This window comes from Somniosus microcephalus, chromosome 3, assembly GCF_052327205.1.
Source record: "Somniosus microcephalus isolate GS21.2 chromosome 3, FLI_Smic_1.0, whole genome shotgun sequence".
Taxonomy (NCBI): Eukaryota; Metazoa; Chordata; class Chondrichthyes; order Squaliformes; family Somniosidae; genus Somniosus; species Somniosus microcephalus.
Window position 1 is genome coordinate 221,913,414 of NC_140989.1, and position 11,528 is coordinate 221,924,941.

The 11,528-nt window shown below is 47.3% G+C and overlaps 1 long non-coding RNA gene across 1 annotated transcript; it reads left to right on the forward strand.

The window, feature by feature from the left end:
* The first annotated feature begins 645 nt into the window (after positions 1 to 645).
* Positions 646 to 2,297, forward strand: LOC147121726 (uncharacterized). Its single transcript, XR_015077603.1, has 2 exons — positions 646 to 1,089; positions 1,900 to 2,297. It is a non-coding gene; the product is annotated as an uncharacterized LOC147121726 (long non-coding RNA).
* The last annotated feature ends 9,231 nt before the right edge of the window (positions 2,298 to 11,528 follow it).

An 11,528-nucleotide genomic window follows, 5' to 3' on the forward strand; every position in this document is an offset into this window, starting at 1 on the left:
TGCCACGTAGGGCTCATGGATATTGTCGAATGCTCAGCATAACATGAGGCAAATAAATAATGGACAGATCCTTGATTGGATTACTAATAAGGATCTGGAACCTTGGATTGACACAAATAAAAGCCTATGTAAGGAATGTAAAATGGGACAAGTACACTGGGCAGGCGATTGTCTGACCCCATGGACTAAGATGATTGGCTTTGTACTGGCCATCCCACAATTCCCAGAAGGGGGACAACTTCGATACGACGTGATTAATATATGAGAAGTACAAAGGGAAAGTGGGTTAAATATCATGATGTCCCTACCAAGGTGCTTTGGGAAAGGGATGAAGATAATAAACAGAAGAATGAAACCTAAAGGGGGGTGGTAGTGGACGGGTGCCACCACAAGGGAAGGACATGGGTGTGCACACACCCCCCCACCGAGGGAGACACATCCGAGTACGGATTTACGAAAATTACCAATTGCACCCTCGAGGTTCACCCAAGGGGATACACTGGACCTGGGTAGCATCAAGGAACAATGGGACCTGTTGTGTCACCACAATTGAACAGAAATATGAATATCAAGATATGGCTTATACCATTCCCCAACCAAACCGTTGTATTGGTCGAAAGATACTTATACAGATAGGAAAACCTGGTCATTTGATAATATGGGACTTACTAAAAAGGGTTGAAACTTATGTCATACCAGAGCCCAAGACAATTCCTAAGTTAGAGGAAGCTTGGCAGAAGTTACGGCAGGAAACAAAGGAAATTTTAAAGTACTATCATAAAATAGAAGAAGGCTTAAAGAAACAACAAAAAGACATTAGTGCAACATTAGAGGAAACTCACCCACTTCCTCATATTTTGATAATTGGGGACCAGGATGGTCGGGGACTTTGGGCGCCTCGGTGGTACAAGGCATAATGATATTCCTCTTGATTGTTATTCTGATATATTGTGTATTTTTATTTCTCCAGTGCCTTTGTGCCAGAATGAGTAAGGCCGAAATTGGTGCGGTGAAAGAAGTAGAGCCTGAGGAGGGGCAGGTAGCGATGTTAAGAATGGACAACTCCCCTGCCTCTCCAAGGCAAATGGTGTAAGACGCGATGGGAAGCCCTGAAATTATGTGGGATTAATTGGGCATGGTAATTAAAGACCGGGCCGGCCAACCGTAAGATGGAGGTGGCAGAAGGAGGGTGGCAGAAGGAGGGTGGTGAATGAGGACTGGTGTGTGATGACAGTCTCGAATTGGCACGTCACACACCCCACGTGGGAATGAGGGACAGGCTTGAGCAGGAAAGCCTCAACCATTAGTGTAGGGTCTAAGGGGCCCCGGGAATGGTTACACCGGACGGAGTGCATAAAGGAAAGCCCACCCTAAAGGAAAGACCACCGTAAAGGAAAGACCACCATACCACAAGGGGGGGGAAGTCGGCCTCCAAATTGATAAGATATATATACATGTATAACCTAAACTGGTAGAAGGCCAGGGAGTGCACGCTCTGGCAGACACCAGGAAGTGGAAATACATGTTGACCTGTTTGGAGCAATTGTCCAAAGGTCAAAAGGGGGGACTGAAGTAAGATATTAAAAATTGGATTTAATAAGGAAAAACAAACCAGGATTCATCTGCAACACCAATATACAAAATGGAGGGAATAGGTTAATTCGTGCTCCGAGTTGAACAATAGAAGTCTGTAAAAATTGTATAAACCCAGATAAGGTTTAAACAGGACTATGGGTTAACTGCGGAGAGATTAAAACTGTCAAAACAACCCCTTAGAAAGAGGGAGAGATATATGGGTTCGGCCACGCGAGTCGACACCCTTGCACTTAAGGGTTTGTTAAGTGTGAAGCTCAATAGGGTTCTATTCTTTTAACTAACTAAAGTGTTTTTGCTCTGTAGAAATAATTCAAGAGAGAGAGACAGAAAGTCTGCGGATTGCCCGCTTTGGAAAGATCTACTATCTTAGAGAAATACTTAGAAAGACCAAGCCATCTGACAACAGCAAATGGACGATCGTAAAGTAATAAAATTGAGGCCTGGGTCATGAGAAAGTAACAAGACCAACTGATAATGAAATGTGAGATTTGTAAGCGACTGGAAGAATGGAATGTCATGGTTTTATAATTACAATTTAACTATAATTCTGTATATGTTAATAAGCTTATCCCCGCCTTTAGGGCAGGGCCTTAAGTTTTGTATAACTGTGTGAACCTCAAGAGATTCGGTGGAGTTGGAGCCTTGTGTTGGGACGCAAGAGCCATAGCTCCCCAGGCCTGAATAAACCGTTTTTACTTCAATTATTGGGTCTGTCTTTCTTACAACAAGCCAGTGTTGTCGACTGTGTATATCACTCAGTCCACACTTTGGGGGCTTACATCAGTTAACATGCCTGCATTCTCCAGATTCTCCAGCTCTGCCTCGACGGCTGGGCGAATTGCATACGGTACCGGTCTTTCTTTGAAAAACTTGGGAATTGCATTCTCTTCTATTTTTATCGAGGCGGTTATGCCTTTAAGAGTTCCCAGTTCTTGTTGAAATACCTCTTTATCGTTAGCCAAGATTGTTGACAATCGTCCAGGTGTGACGTCGTCATCCTTTTTACCAGCCACAGTCAGTGCCTGAATGGAGTGCCAGTCTAAACTTACCTTTCTGATCCATTCACGTCCCAATAACGGTGGTCCACCATCTTGCAGTATGTCCAGATACAATTTCTGTATTCCTTGCTGTTGTATTCGACAGGCACCCTTATTTTCCCTCTGGGGTATACTTTCTGCTCCGTATATGTCTTCAAGACAATGGATGTGTCTTTCAAGGGTTTGTGTGAGAATAGCCGCTCGTAGTCTCGTCGATTCATGATGGTCAGGGCTGATCCTGTATCCAATTCCATTTTGACTTGGGACCCTGCTATCGTGAGGGTGACCCAAATGGTTCGGTGATCCTCTTTTGTGATTACGTTGTGTAGTTTGAGACAGCTTAGTCTCTTGTTCCCGGATTCACTATCGCTCTTCTGGTCTTCGGAACTACTGTCCGTCATCTTTTGTACTTTCCTGTACTTTTCCTTAGTAGTCTTTTTGTTGTCGTTAGTCTTCTTCCCGGACCTGCAAACTCGTGCAATGTGTCCCATCTTTCCGCATTGCCTGCATGTTTTGTCCTTGGACCAGCAGTCCTTCTGGTCATGGGTTGTTCTGCCGCAGCGATAACATTTTTCAAATCCCCGTGTCATTTCATGGGTGCCGTATTCCTGTGGCTTTTGCTGTATTTCCGCAGCTCCCCTTGCTGCTGCTTCGTACGATACTACCACGCTGAAAGCCTTATCTAGCGTCAGCTCTTTCTCTGAGAGTAACCTCTTCTGGGTTCCTTCATTCAGGAGTACACAGACAAATTTGTCCCGTAGGGTATCTGCCAGTCCTGCTCCGAACTGGCAGTGCTTTGATAGCTTGCATAGTTCCGTAAGGTAATCAGCATTGCTCTCATCTTTATGCTGATTTCTCTTGTGGAATTTGAATCTTTCTGCTATCAGCAGCGGTGTTGGATTTAAGTGTTCCTGTAGGATATCAACAATTTCGTTAAAACTCTTCTCCATCGGTTTAACTGGAGTGATCAGGTTCCGCAATAGGCCGTACGTTCTTGCGCCCATTAAGTTTAGTCGTACCGATGCCTTTTTCTCATCAGCTACTTCATTTGCCTTGCAATATACTTCGACTCTTTCCACATACGTGGTCCAGTCTTCTATTGCATTATCGAAGGCAGTGATATTGCCAGTCTTCGGCATCTTGGAGATCTAAGATGGCGCCTCCCGCGCTTTGCCTTCTTCCCCGATTGAACAAAATGGCGCCTCCCGTGCTTTGCCTTCTTCCCCGCTGGATTAAGATGGAGCCTCCCGCGCTTTCTGCCTTTTCTGCTGCTGCCAGCGCTGTTGCTGCCGTTTTTATGTCTTGATGGCGACGCCCTCTGGTCTTCGCGCACTTCCCCCCACGCTGCTGCCAACGCCGCTGTCCGCGGTCCCCATGGCAAACTGCAGCTTTCTGCGCTTCTAATTTATTTTATTTTAATTACTGTTCCCGTCGTCAGAGCAGACCCTATGGGACACTTTCCTCCCTCTTCTCGGGTCTGTACGCTGCCCGGCTTCGTAGCACCGGCCGCGCCCTGTGTGCTCCACCCTCTCTCTCTCTCTCCTCTTTCCGACAACGCTGCTCGGCCCCGTTGAAAAGCCAACCGATCGAGCTCTAGCCCGCCGCAGCCCAGGAAGGATCAGTGTACTACCTGCCACCAGCCCGATTAGCTGGAACACCATAGACTGGATAACCAAGCCCAGCTCTCGACAGCCTCTCCTGCAAATCTTCAAATTCGATGGATCAGAGGGCGGTTGCCCACGGTCGACGCCCGTTTCTTCTGTTTGTTTTTTTTTTCTTTTTGGATTTCTCCCTTCTGGCCTCGACCTCGAACGACTTCGCTTTACGGATGGATCCCCGTGAGGTCGTGCAGAACTGTAGGTAAGTTCGGATCTGTTCGTCGCCAATGTAACATCCGTGTGTAATTGAGACATGGACTGCAGAAGTTGGTTATAACAGGTGTTTACTGAATGGAGACAAAACTGGAACTACTATACAAAGTTACTTCACAGGCTTATATACAGGGGTGGTCACTACTGGTACTGCAGTGTACAGGGGCTGCAGAATATAGTTCCTTCTTCAAGGTACATACACTACAAGAACCAGCCCAGGAGACCACATTGACCAATCTTAACATCGCCCCTTTAAGGGAGAAGATTACTCCAATCATAACTATTATCAACCAGGTTATGGAGCAGCTTCAGAGACAATGGTATTTTTCCCCCTTGCCTGCTGGATCAGTGGGCAAATACACGGTGTGGCACAAGTCCTGCGCCACACAGAGCAGGAAGATTCCGGCAGACAGGACATGTCAAGAAATAGAAAATACATCTACCCAGAGATCAAATATTGGGAGCCATAACTTTAAGAGTCAATTCCCTGATTGACAAAATAGTAACAGAGTAGCATCAGGAACAGGAGTAAATCGTTTATCTGCTCAGGCCTGCTCCACTGTTCAATTAGATCATGGCTGATCTGCGTCTCAACTCCATTTTTCCACCTTTGCTCCATATCCCTTGATACCCTTGATGTTTGTCTTTTTTAAGGAATATATATATTCTCCATTTTCCTGTAGGCCCTCTCCAATTTCTTCGTGACACATGCTTTATTGGGCCAATGTGAGTGGATGGGTGAAGTGAAGACTTCATTTGACACAGGGCATTCCAAAGTGTGGCCTGTGGGCCAGCTCCAGCCTGCCAGGCCTTCTAACCTGGCCCAGGAAGCTCAGCCCTCAGCTCTGTTTGTGCTTGTTTTTTTCTTTCATGTCAGCTGTGGCTCAGTGGGTAGCACTCTTGCCTCGGAGTCTGAAGGTTGTGGGTTCAAGTCCCACTCCAAAGATTTGACCATATAATCCAAGCTAACACTCCCAGTGCAGCACTGATGGGGTGCTGCGCTGTCAGAGGTGCCATCTTTCAGATGAGCCATTAAATCGCAGTCCCATCTACCCTCTCAGTGAGTGTAAAAGATCCTATGACACTATTTCAAAGAAGATAAGGAGAGTTCTATGCATTGTGCTGGCCAATATTTATCCCTCAACCAACATCATTAAAATAGATTATCGGGTCATTATCGCATTGCTGTTAGTGGGATCTTGCTATGCATAAATTGGCTGCTGTGTTTCCTACATTACAACAGCACTTCATTGGCTGTAAAGTGCTTTGAAATGTCCTGAGCTCGTGAAAGGCGGTAAATAAATGCAATTTCTTTCTTTCTTTTTATCCCCGGTTTTGACCTCTTTGAATTTTGTCAATGGATAAATCCTGACACCAAGATCTGTTAAAGGCCTTGCAGCCCTAGATGTCTTGCAAATTAGTGGCAGCATTGATTCCAAAAATCTAGGACCCATTTTCCAGATTCACTGTCCTGGCACGGAGCTTCACCCAGCGAGCAAAGGCGAGTATGGTGAACCCAGTGGGGAAGGTTCCACACAAGGAGAACGCTTTTGGAAAACTGGCCCCATGGTTCACACCTGAACTGCCCACGGTGACACTCCTGATAAACAGGTGTTAGGACCCCTAGTTGCATGTGCAGAGGGACTGATGCCTCTTTATCCGCCTTTACCAAAATGGCAGGTGGCGCACGTCCCATCCGCCATATTGGATGCTTAGGCGCCTGTTTTGTGCCTGAAAAACGGATGCGGTTCTGTTGAATTTCTAGGCCTTTAACTCCTAGCTTTCTCTCATCTCAAGAGCAGTGGAGCCCTAGCTCCATGTTACCTGTTTAACTGCCCTCTTGGGTAGGGATTAATGAGCGGCATTAGGAAGTTTAAAAGAGCTAAGAGAAAGGTCATGCCCAAAAATGGAATAACATGTCTAACTAACTTGATTGAGATTTTTGATGAGGTAACAGAGAGGGTTGATGAGGGCAATGTGGTTGACGTGGCGTACATGGACTTCCAAAAGGCGCTTGATAAAGTGCCACATAATAGGCTTGCCAGCAAAGTTGAAGCCCATGGAATGAAAGGGACAGTGGACAGTGACAACATGGGTACGAAATTGGCTAAGTGACAAGAAACAGAGAGTAGTGGTGAACAGTTGTTTCTCGGACTGGAGGAAGGTATACAGTGGTGTTCCCCAGGGGTCGGTATGCGGACCACTACATTTCTTGATATATATTAATGACTTAGACTTGGGTGTATAGGGCATAATTTAAAAATTTGCAGATGACACAAAACTTGGAAGTATAGTGAACATTGAGGAGGATAGTGATAGACTTCAAGAGGACAGACAGGTTGGTAGAATGGGCAAACACATGGCAGATGAAGATTAATGCAGAAAAGTGCGAAGTGATACATTTTGGTAGGAAGAACGAGGAGAGGCAATCTAAACTAAAGAGTACAATTCTAAAGGGGGTGCATGAACAGAGAGACCTGGGGGTATATGTGCACATATACAAGGTGGCAGGGCAGGTTGAGAAAGCAGTTAAAAAAGCAAAAGGGTTCCTGGGCTTCATAAATAGAGGCCTAAAGTACAATAGCAAGGAAGTAATGATGAACCTTTATAAAACACTGGTTCGGCCTCAACTGGAGTATTGTGTCCAATTCTGGGCACCGCACTTTAGGAAGGATGTGAAGGCCTTAGAAAGGGTGCAGAAAAGATTTACAAGAATGGTTCCAGGAATGAGGGGCTTCAGTTACGTTGACAGACTGGAGAAGCTGGGGTTGTTCTCCTTAGAGCAGAGAAGATGGAGAGAGATTTGATAGAGGTGTTCAAAATCATGAGGGGTCTAGACAGAGAATATAGAGAGAAACTGTTCCGATTGGCGGAAGGGTCGAGAACCAGAGGACACAGATTTAAGGCGATTGGCAGAAGATCCAAAGGCGACATGAGGAAAAACATTTTTACGCTGCGAAGGGTTATGATCTGGAATGCACTGCCTGAAAGGGTGGTGGAGGCAGACTCAGTTCTGTCAGCACACTCACACTCATGCATCACTCTCACACACACACAATCTCTCTCACACACACACATCACTCTCACACACACACACTCTCACACACACCACTCTCACACACACACATCACTCTCACACACACACACTCTCTCACACACACATCACTCTCTCACAGACACATCACTCTCTCACACACACACACTCTCTCACACACACACATCACTCTCACACACACACACTCTCACACATATACAATCTCTCTCACACACACATCACTCTCACACACACATCACTCTCACACACACATCACTCTCACACGCACACATCACTCTCACACAGACACATCACTCTCTCACACACACATCACTCTCACACACACACACTCACACACACATCACTCTCTCACAGACACATCACTCTCTCACACACACACTCTCTCACACACACACATCACTCTCACACACACACACTCTCACACACATCACTCTCACACACACACACTCTCACACATACACAATCTCTCTCACACACACACATCACTCTCACACACACACACTCTCACACACACCACTCTCACACACACACATCACTCTCACACACACACACTCTCTCACACACACATCACTCTCTCACAGACACATCACTCTCTCACACACACACACTCTCTCACACACACACATCACTCTCACACACACACACTCTCACACATATACAATCTCTCTCACACACACATCACTCTCACACACACATCACTCTCACACACACATCACTCTCACACGCACACATCACTCTCACACAGACACATCACTCTCTCACACACACACACTCTCTCACACACACATCACTCTCACACACACACACTCACACACACATCACTCTCTCACAGACACATCACTCTCTCACACACACACTCTCTCACACACACACATCACTCTCACACACACACACTCTCACACACACACACTCTCACACATACACAATCTCTCTCACACACACACATCACTCTCACACACACATCACTCTCACACATACACAATCTCTCTCACACATACACAATCTCTCTCACACACACATCACTCTCACACACACATCACTCTCACACACACATCACTCTCACACACACATCACTCTCACACACACACATCACTCTCACACAGACACATCACTCTCTCACACACACACTCTCTCACACACACACATCACTCTCACACACACACACTCTCACACATACACAATCTCTCTCACACACACACATCACTCTAACACACACATCACTCTCACACACACTTCACTCTCACACATACACAATCTCTCTCACACACACACATCACTCTCACACACACATCACTCTCACACACACATACACTCACACACACATCACTCTCACACACATCACTCTCACACACACACACTCTCACACACATCACTCTCACACACACACACTCTCACACACACACTCTCACACACACATCACTCTCACACACACACACTCTCACACACACATCACTCTCACACATACACAATCTCTCTCACACACACACATCACTCTCACACACACACACCCTCACACACACACACTCTCACACACACATCACTCTCACACACACATCACTCTCACACACACATACTCTCACACACACACACTCTCACACACACACACTCTCACACACACATCACTCTCTCACAGACACATCACTCTCTCACACACACACACTCTCTCACACACACACATCACTCTCACACACACACACTCACACATATACAATCTCTCTCACACACACATCACTCTCACACACACATCACTCTCACACACACACACTCTCACACACATCACTCTCACACACACACACTCTCACACACACACACTCTCACACACACATCACTCTCACACATACACAATCTCTCTCACACACACACATCACTCTCACACACACACACTCTCACACACACACACTCTCACACACACAGCACTCTCACACACACATCACTCTCACACACACATACTCTCACACACACACACTCTCACACACACACACTCTCACACACACATCACTCTCTCACAGACACATCACTCTCTCACACACACACACTCTCTCACACACACACATCACTCTCACACACACACACTCTCACACATATACAATCTCTCTCACACACACATCACTCTCACACACACATCACTCTCACACACACATCACTCTCACACACACACACTCTCACACACACATCACTCTCACACACACATACTCTCACACGCACACACTCTCACACACACATCACTCTCACACACACACACACTCTCTCACACACACACATCACTCTCACACACACCACTCTCACACACACACCACTCTCACACACACACACCACTCTCACACAGACACCAATTTCACACACACACCATTCTCGCACACACCACTCTCTCACACACACCACTCTCTCACACACACCACTCTCACACACACACCACTCTCACACACACCACTCTCTCACACACACCACTCTCACACACACACCACTCTCACACACACCACTCTCACACACACCACTCTCACACACACACCACTCTCACACACGCACCACTCTCACACACACACCACTCTCACACACACCGCTCTCACACACACACCACTCCCACACACACACACCACTCTCACACACACCACTCACTCACACACACCACTCTCACACACAAACCACTCTCACACACACACCACTCACTCACACACACCACTCTCACACACACCACTCACTCACACACACCACTCTCACACACACACCACTCTCACACACACACTGATGTGCCTCAATAATTCCGAGACTCGATGTCAGCGAAACAAAACAAGGCTTTTATTAACTTAGAAAGTAACACGTAAGAGAGAGAGGTATCTTCCTTCTGGAGACTGAGGGCAGACTGAGCTAGCTTACAAAAGGGGCCAGGTATGGGCGGAGCCCTACACACACAGCACATTCCAGCACATTCCAATAAACAATACAATGAGGACTGGGGGAAGAGAAATGACACTGAAACCGACCACAGTCACAGGCAGTGATGAATGGAATATTTCATCACATTCACCCCTTCTATAGATTTAGTCTGTTCGGGGGTTTGATAGTCCTCTGCGACCGACGTGGCTGTTGTGGTGCCGCGGGTGTCGGCTGGGTGTCCCCGGTAGTCTCCTGGGTCTCTGCCGGGGGTGCCGCCAGGGTTGTTGAAGGGGCAGTTGGTGGGGTTGCCGTTGGTCGATGTTCTTCCGGGGGTGATGAAATAGTAGTGGGTGGGTAAGAGTTGCTGTGATCGTTGTTGCTGCTATTGCCATGGTTGTTGTCGATGCTGGCTGGGGCGATGTCTTTTATGGACACGGTGTCCTCCCTTCCGTCGGCGTGCCGGACATATGCGTATTGGGGGTTGGCGTGGAGTAGGTGTACTGGCTCCACGAGAGGGTCCGTCTTGTGGCCCCTCACATGCCTTCGCACGAGTACCGGACCTGGGGTGGAGAGCCATGACGGCATGGGTACGCCTGAGGTGGATTTCCGGGGGAAGACAAACATTCGTTCATGAGGCGTGGCATTAGTGGCCGTACACAATAGCGACCGTATCGAATGGAGCACATCCGAGAGGACTTCCTGCCAGCAGGAGATAGGGAGGCCCTTGGTCCTTAGAGCTAGAGTGACTGCTTTCCATACTGTCCCGTTCTCTCGCTCCACTTGGCCGTTACCCCGGGGGTTGTAGCTGGTGGCACGGCTCGTGGCGATCCCCTTGGACAGCATGTACTGGCGTAGCTCTTCACTCATGAAGGACGCCCCCCTATCCGTATGGATGTAGCTCGGCATACCGAACAGGCAGAACAGGCTGTTGAGGCATTTAATGACCGTGGCGCTGGTCATGTCTGGGCAGGGGAAGGCGAATGGGAACCGGGAGTATTCGTCCACAATGTTCAGGAAGTAAACATTGCGGTCGACGGACGGGAGGGGGCCCTTGAAATCTAAGCTGAGCCGCTCAAAGGGCCGTGTAGCTTTGAT